The 9,251-nt window shown below is 36.9% G+C and overlaps 1 pseudogene; it reads right to left on the reverse strand.

Moving 5' to 3' along the window:
* Nucleotides 1–1,108: 1,108 nt before the first annotated feature.
* LOC149229178 (protein NRT1/ PTR FAMILY 7.2 pseudogene) lies at nucleotides 1,109–2,281 on the reverse strand (annotated as a pseudogene).
* Nucleotides 2,282–9,251: the final 6,970 nt, after the last annotated feature.

Here is a 9,251-nt window from a genome sequence, read left to right on the forward strand (position 1 = left end):
ACTCTTTCTAAACCACTCTTGATCATTTTCCTTTCCATTAAGAACAACTCCATCTATGGAGACTATTGAAGTCATAATTATTTTTGAAGCCAAACAAATTCTTCAAATCCTTTCCAAGTTTTCAAATATATGCAATACCCTTTAAATAAAATATAATTCCTTTATCCTTTTATTTAAATAAGTATTTGTGGTGGTATGATGGTAGGTTTAAAAAATAAGCTAAAAAAAACCTAGGTTCAAATCTCAAAAGTGCTTCCTTTCTTTAAAAAAAAATAAAATATTTCACTATTATTTTAAAATTTATTTCAAATCGCTGGAAAAAATGACCAAGCTCAAGTTCCTTTTAAAATATATCCCTTCCATTGAAATTAGGCTTCTTAAAAGAGATAAGGCTTCTTAAAAAATAATATTTGACCAAGCCATATTAAAACTGGTTATAAATAAAGATTCACATGGCCTCCAAAAACTTAATTTTTCCAATAGAAATAAAGATTCATCAACATTAATAAACCATTGTATTTAAATAGCCTCTAGAAAAATAAGTTTATTTTACCAATATTACGTTTTCATTGTCATTCACCATTCGAGATGTAATAAATCACAGTGACAAATCCCATGGTCAATGAGAATGTTGAATTTTCTTACATTCAACCTTTGATACGCATACCATATTTTAAGTCTGCAGCTTGTTACTTCTTTCTGTTAATGGCTGCATAGCCTCACGCTCACTGCATCAGTCAACAACCTCCAACCATTTCTGCTACAGTTTCATTCACCTTCACAATGGCAGGTTAACCTTTGTGCCACGGTCTCGAACATACCATTGTACATGGGCATAATGAACTCCACAATGAATGAAAGACAATCGTATTAATGATAAAATCACTTATTTATGCATGTGAAATTTAAGTACAAACATGTGTGTCTCGATAAGTTATTAACTGTAAAAACAGAATATGAAAATAATTATATATTATACAACAATAATCCTGAAAGATTAGTTAACATATACATCCACTTTACAACTGAAAGATTAGTTAACATATACATCCACTTTACAATAGCAAGATCTTATACACAAAACCTTTCCAACAAAGGAGGAAAAGACTTATCTAATGTGAGCTAGTTCTTCGTCCTGAGTAGATTCTTTGTAAATTGCAATGTTGGTATAGGATCTGGAGCACACAATATAGGCAATGAATTCAATTGATGTAAGGGATGCTAATAACAAGTAGAAGCAATATATATGCCCCTTGTTCATATTTCCAATTATCCAACCCAGATTATCTTCCTTCTTCGTCACATACAATAGGACTCTCTCTAGTAAACTGCTAACATAGTTCCCAAATGAAATTAAGGTCATGCACAAGGCACTTCCAAGTATTTAGAGTGCACCAGTGGCCTGACTATTGAAAAATTCCAACTGACCCACATACATGAACACCTCCGAAGCACCGATCAAAGCATACTAAGGAATCTGCCAAAAAATGTTGACGGAGCTTCGACTGTCATGTATGATTTTGTTGTCCACTTCTTTCAGTCCATAAATCGAAACTACAGCCACAGCAACCATGGCAAGCATACCCATAGTCAACCCCACTCCCATCATCTGTAGCGTAGTGAAACCCTTCGGATTACCTGTGACATGATACCCAAAAGGAACTGACAACTACCTGTATAAAGTTATCCACACTACAACACTGAAAATATATAAAGTTATCCACACTACAACACTGAAAATATCAAACATGGATATTGCATTAGCTGGGACATTGAAGCTACCTAAGGAGGTGTTCATTACAGCACTGTGCTCCACAAACAAAGATGTCATTTGGGTGAACAACACTGAGTAAATGATTGTGCACAACCATATGGGAAGCAACCTCACGATGCATTTTAATTCACCCACTTGAGTGACCGTGCAAAGTCTCCATGGACTTCTTGCCTTTCCTTCCACTTCCACTGCATCATTATTTATTTCTATTATTGCCTTGTGAAGGAAACTTACAAACCAAAACAAATTCAATACAATCCATCAGTATGGAAATAAGTTAAAAACCAACATAGGGTACAGTAATTATCATAGAGACATAGAGATGGTGAGTTGAATAATGAGAGGACCACAAAGGGGGCTTATATGCCTAGCATATTCAGATTGGGGTTAGACATATACAAACGTTAATCCTTCACTGTGCAGTCTCTTTCGGCATCCGTTGATTGCACTCTCTGTACTGGGTATCTAGTAAAGGTCCTTCTGAGCATTTGATGGGCACTTCAACATATAAATTGTACCACTCAAATTTTTAATTCTAATCCATATAAATCACAACAGTCAATCTCATAATTATGTTAAAATTTTAATGTAATTCTCTTCAAAATTTGGTTAGTTTTCAATGTAACTTTCTTGAAAATTTACGTATCTACATGCAGGCTACCAGAATGGACTACAAGTGTCAAGGATGTCATCGAATTTCTATTATTTTTCTTTTCAAGATGATACTGTGGTTGTGTGGAAGTGGGCTTTCGTAGCTTTACCAGAAAGTAAATAGCCTAATCATTTTTATTAATAGTTGTCAGAGAAGAATATGGTAAACGACCTAATTTATTTTATTAATAGATGTGAGACCAGAATATGATAACTAACTAAATTAACCTAGCAACATAGAAGATTCCACTTGTCTGAAAAAATTATCTAGGAAATTCCGTCTTCAGTCATGACTCATCACTATTCTAATTTAAATTCTCGTCGGAGTCCAATGATATGTTGTGTGAATAGGGTTGGAATTTGATGGCCAAATTTCCCATCAAATACGTTTAATGATTTTACATTGTCATTTTTCATGATGTGTTTTGAAACATACAAAAAAAAATTGACAACTTATTTTCTTTCAAAAACATCAATAATACTTCATATATAGTTATTGTTTCCAACACATCTACATAGATCAGAACTGGAAAACCGACCTCTTATCTAAAAGAGGTATTTCAAAGGAGATAAGCAATTTTTTCCCCGGTCTTCGAGCAAGGTATTATGATAAATGCGGGCAACATTAACTACACTTAGGAGATAATTATATATAGAATTGAAAATGAAGAAGTTTTTTTTTGTAAAAATAAACATTAAAGTCTATACTTTTGATATACCTAGACATTGAAGTTTTGTACAAATATAGACATAAAAGTCTACAATGCAAAGAATGTAATGGCATTAAGTCGCAGTTTGATTAGAAAGTTACATAAAGCTCAACATGGCATAGAGACATAGATTTTTGAATTGACATAGGAGATCGAGGAAGTAAGACAGGTTGATATTATGAATGTATTTTGGAATATGTATTATCCTTATAATTTTAATACAAAGATAGCGTTTTTTTCTTTCTAAAAAAAATATAGTCATTGTTTCACTGAGATTTTCTAGTAGGTAGCCCACTCATGCTTCGGTTCTAGCACATTCCATTGCTCTGACTTTCCCACACTCCATCTCTCCAATGTAGTTAATGAGATCTACCAATATTCATTTGATTCCACCTTTCAGCAGTCGTGTGTGCAATGTTTTTGCAATGAAATGAAAACAATGGAGCGTGTGCTAATTACTATTTCTATGGAAGACAACAAAACCTAAGGGGCCGTAGGTAACACGGACAATAGCTAAACACCTCTCTATTATGGGAACCATATGTGTAACGATGACACTTAAGAAGTTACCTCAAGGTTGGCTATCAACAGTTGACGATCATCAGGACTAGATTTAAATCTTAGCAAATGATAGCAATGAAGATGGTGGAGCCTCTAAAGCAAAAAAAAATTGAACGTCAATCTGTATCATCTTAATTTAAAGCTATAATATTTCACTGCCACCACCAGATAATAAGAAGGGGGAATGAAGAAAATAAGAGGGAATTGTATGAAGAGGAGAAAAGGACATTGCCCTAGTTAGACATGTTACTGCCCAGGGAAAACCAAAATATTAAGAAATTACCCTTTGGTGAACCCCAAATAAGAATTTGAAGAATACATAGCCCCTTTTGTGTTTGTCGCCATGACCTCCTCTAATGCAAAGTCAAAGGCTAATCCGACTTTGTGAGCCTATTTCCAAAAAAAACCAAGGCAAAAGACCCTCACTAGTGGGAGATGACTTGTGAGGTGAAACAGAAATTGATTGCAAGCCTACAATGTTTTCCCATTGAGAAGATAGAGAACATAGTCTAGATTATCGAGAAAAGAAATCTATTGCTATGTTAATAGGAGGACGGTATTGAGGTCTATATAGATAGTTTTTATGAAGAAACACAATGGGAGATTGATAAGTTTGTTAATAAGTGTAAGAAGAGTATGAGAAACAATAAGATGAAGGTACCTGATGTTGAAAATCTACATCCAACTAAGATGGAGGATGTTGCAGTGAGAGAAAGGGTTAGGTTTTTTCTCCATTTTATGATAATAATTTCTTATTAGAATTTTATTAATCTATATCAATGGTTACAGTACGTCAATGAGACTTCATGTGTATGCTATCCCCTAACATAGGGAGATGTTTTTATGGTTTTTATCCACACTTATTGCAAGTATTTTAACTACATTGTTACACATATCGGTGACATGTTCTTATTGTTATTTCCAATCTCCTGTCATTTGGAAGTATTTACCCACATAGTATAAACTATATTTTAGATCAAAGCACTGATTTTTGCTTACTAGATTTGCTTGTGCAAAAGCAAGATTTAATTGTTTATTAGTTTGGTGTAATGTTAACAAGGTTAAGGGCAATTGGAAAAAAAGGCGGATTTCCCAGGTTTCGATCTTGAGACCACCCATCGTCATGCATCAAAGCTTCGCTAAGGGTTTGGACGGCAGAGCAAAATGCCGGCAGGGGTCTGCATCTCACCTCGCGGTCCTGGATCTGAAGGACTGGCTTTGCGACCGGATTAAAGCCCCCCTGCAGTTTCAGAGGACAGTCTCGGGCATCCGCCAGATCGCAGAAGACGTCCCTCCATTTGCTGGCCGAGTAGGCTGGTACCCACAAAGCCATCGCTTGAGAGGGGGCAAAGGGGGTTTTAGCCCTATACAGGGGGGCGCCGTCACTAAGGCCGGCCAGATGAAGACCAGCACTCTACAGTCGCTTCATTCATGCAAAGACGAAGGGTTATATGGGGCAGACCCGCCTATGTACACATTTGCATGGCCCGATCCCTATAGATCCAGGCCGGATCTCTCAAATATGAGCAAGATGAAAGCCCTCCAGGAGCTCAGGCAGCTGATCGGTGGTTATATGCATCGATCCAACAGAGGGTTGGCAGATCGCGACAAGCAAAAGGTAGAATGCCTCAATAGAAGCTCAGATCTGGAAGACCGCCGACAGCCAGATCACAAGGCAACCAGCAACGTCACCGTTTCAGGCAGAGCAGAAACTCAGCTAAATTGCAGACATCAGGTAACAAAAACTCGTTTTCAGATTTTCATTAAAACCCCAGAGACGAAATCTTCTTTAGTATGGGTACATGCAGAAAGTACTGTGTTGTAGCTGAAGCAACAAATCTGTGCATTGACTGGATACCCTAGCCAGATCCAACACTTAGTCAATGGCAGATGGTCTCTCCAAGACAACAGAACCATGGGAAGCTATGGGATTAGCCCAGGAGAAACCATTCTCTTGAACCTCAGACTGAGAGGAGGAGCCCCTCCTCAGGGTCAGACAAGCAGCTCAGGGGGAGACAAAAAATCCTCAGGAGGGGACAAGGGGAAAAAGACAGCATCTCAGCAGCAACCCAAAGGAGGTTCCTCCTACAAAAACATTCTTCAGGGTAACAAAGATACAGGGTCCTCTCCAAATCAGGGCAGGTATACTCCTAGGCCATACATAGTAGACCAATTAGGGCAAACCCCAGCCCTAAATTTTGACTCTTCAGGGCTTGATGTTTTCGTTAAGTCCTATGAAACGTAGGCCCCAATCTGCCATTTTAACAGTTTCTGGCCAAAACCAATGGATCTATTCCATTGGATTTTCACCACTTGGACCATGGAATATGATATACATTTATGCTCCAAGGGTATTTTTATAGTTAGATTCGCATCCTCGGAAGTCAGAGAAAAAATCATCAGAGATGGGCCTTGGTTCTGGGGAACATCGGGGCTGTTCATGACCCCATGGTTCCCAGATTTCGATCTAAACAACATGACTGTATCCAAAGTGCCGGTTTGGGTCCGTCTATACAACCTTCCCCTTCACTTTTGGAGTGAACAAGTCTTGGAAGGAATTGGGAACAACATAGGGAAATATATCAAAACAGATCTGGAGAGGATTGATGAAAGGGTATACACTTTTGCACGCATTTGTGTGGAAGTAGATCTAAGCAAAGGGCTGCCAGACAGCATAAGGCTGATCTACAAACAACAAAACTGGCTGCAAGCACTAGACTATGAAAATACTGCTTTCAGATGCAGGCTCTGCAGGCAGACAGGACACCTGCAAAGTACATGCCCAGAAGCCAAAAAAGCAAACAGTAAAAAGAAGCAGAAAGGGAAGCAGAGGAAAGGATGGCAATTTCCCCCCCTGACTCAGATGATGAAGAATCAGAAGCAGAAGAGGATGACACCCCCGCAGAGAATGCAGAGGTATCCCAAGAAATGGAGACTCAGAAGGAAACTACATCAGAAAACAAGATCACAAAGCTCCACCAAAATCAGGCAGAGAAGACAAGCGAGGATCAAAGCATGGGAGGGATCAAACGGCATCACCACTCAGATACTTCAGACTCAGACAAGGAAACAGCCCCACAGAAAGCAGAAACACAGTTAGTCATAGCTTCGATCGAGCCCACTCAAGGAGAGTGGCGCAAGGTCGAAAAGAAAAAGGGGAGAAAAACTTGAAGTGTGAGTTTTTACTCACTGCCGGAATTCAGTTTTTTGCCTCTTTCTTCTCTCTCCTCTCTTCTCTTTTCTTTTTCTTTTTTATGCACGTTAGCCTTCTAACGTTGCGTGGGGTGCGACTGCACTCGAGCCCATATGGGCAGCTTATGGAAATGCTTCAATGCATCTGCTAGTGTAACTTTTCATTTTTTAAATAAAAGGTTACTGTTTTTTTTCCTGGGAAAAAAGTATAAACTATATTTTTATTCGTTCATTTAAAACTTATTACATCACACATATAAGAGGATTTAAATCCAATTTTTTCTTAACATGAAACGAGTTGTTGACAAAATATCTCAACTAATTCCAACAAACCAACAAATCAAAACTATTTATTTGCTATTACAAGCGTTATTACATGAATTATATTTTACATATAGATGACATCAGTCTCATATGGCCTTCACTGACACTTCTACCCACTATGAAGTCTCACGGACGTCAGTATTTTTCCACCATTATCTTTGAGCTTCCCACTCGACTGATTTAAGGCACAACTGTCTTTGACCATCATTGACGAGCTTGCCTGATCAACAATATTAACTCACTTTATTTTTCCAAATTACATAGCTCATTGTAGCTATCAGAAAAAGTGTCCAAGTAACGAACCATCCTATGTACAAGATCCCATCTCTCATAACTTTTTGTGTCTCACAGTTATCTAGGATAGTCGTTTAGGAATGGAAAGTGTTAAAAATTTGACCATACAACTTGATGTCCTAGTCATACATATACAAAATTATAGTCAACATATGCTGAATATGACATAATTAAATTATTAATCTTTAGAAATGTTTGGGAGGCTCGAAAGTAAATTCACAATCATTGTCAAAATCTATTGATTCTTTAGATACAACATATAATTTATCCTCTGAAATGGCTATGTTAGTTGACTCTTTGAGTTTTCCATTCAAAAGATCTCTAACATGACTTTTCCAATTGAACATTGTATGTCCATGTCTTCAGCAGTAAAAACATTCCATTGAGTTCTTATTTTTATTGACTCTACTCTTAGAGAATAGTATCATCTCAGTATGTGAATTGTCCTCTACATTACCCAATTTCATCCTCTTCTCTTCTTCTAGGAGTGTTGCAATGATTTCGTCCAAGGTTCTCATGGACAATTGACTTAATGTAAAAATTGCATTATCATAATTTGATGACAAACTATTTAACAATATAGCTTTTGCATCTTCTTCATCTATTTTGCTGCCAATTTCTAACAACGGATTCATAATGGACTTGAGTTTATTAATGTGAGTAGACAATGATATTTCTTCCTACATTTTAAGTTTAAAACTTTGTAATGAGAACCTTGCATTTACCGCTTTTTCCTTAAATGTTTTACTCAAATGTTCACATATTTTTGCAAAAATTTTCTTCAAATCAATCAGATGAAGTTGGCAATCTGATAAAGCTAACCCAATTATAGACTTATCTTTGTCCTCTATTTTCTCCCAAGCACTTAATTAAGTGAGATTAGTAGGAGTTGTTCCAGTACCATATACTAATCCCTACAATTTTTGTTCATCATTTATAATTGGATTTTGACTTTCCATGTACGAAAATTATGTACATTAAACTTTTCCAATGCCAAGTATTCCATTTTAAAAGAAACCAAGAGAAAAATGTTACCTCGTCTAGTACTAAAAACGGTAAGAAATCTATAAGGCAGCTCTGCAAAAATATGGCAATCGAACCAGTTGTCCCCAAGTGACCCTATTTCTCCTCAATATCTTCTCCTCATGACGAGAAAGACACAAGCTACAGATTGAAGTGTTACTTTGGAATGAGCACTCAATTGGGTACGTTGATGAACCGTTCATGAGCTCTTAGATCACAACTCCACGTGATCTCCACGCCAATCCAGTTGAATAGATTCATGCCAATCCAACTTGTACCTTACAACTTGTCCAATTGACACCAAATATAGTGTTTTTACACATATATAATGAATGGAAAACAAAAAAAGCTATCAAGCTATTGATCAACTTGTATCAAAACAAATGATACATCCAAATTCTTCTCAACTCTTACAAATTCAGACAGATAAACTCTGACCAAGCTATAGGTGCCAGACGAAGGAAGATTATTTAGTGTTTGAGGTTTGGAAAAGAGAGAGAGTTGAATGATGCTGCTAAATAGAAGAAGTGGAAGTCAATTGAAAGAGACCGATTAAAAAATAAAGTAGTGAAAGAAGTTTCCAAATGGAAAATGTAGTTGTTCATTCGTTGTAGATACACTCGGTGATTGATCAGTTAGACAATTTTATCCAACGTGAACCCTCTCAACCCTTGCTCTGATACTAATTTTGAGGTATCTACCCACAAAGCATAAACTATATT

Source organism: Pinus tabuliformis, chromosome J, assembly GCF_031772625.1.
Source record: "Pinus tabuliformis cultivar Carrire ecotype Pingquan chromosome J, CPIR1, whole genome shotgun sequence".
In the NCBI taxonomy this organism is placed as follows: domain Eukaryota; kingdom Viridiplantae; phylum Streptophyta; class Pinopsida; order Pinales; family Pinaceae; genus Pinus; species Pinus tabuliformis.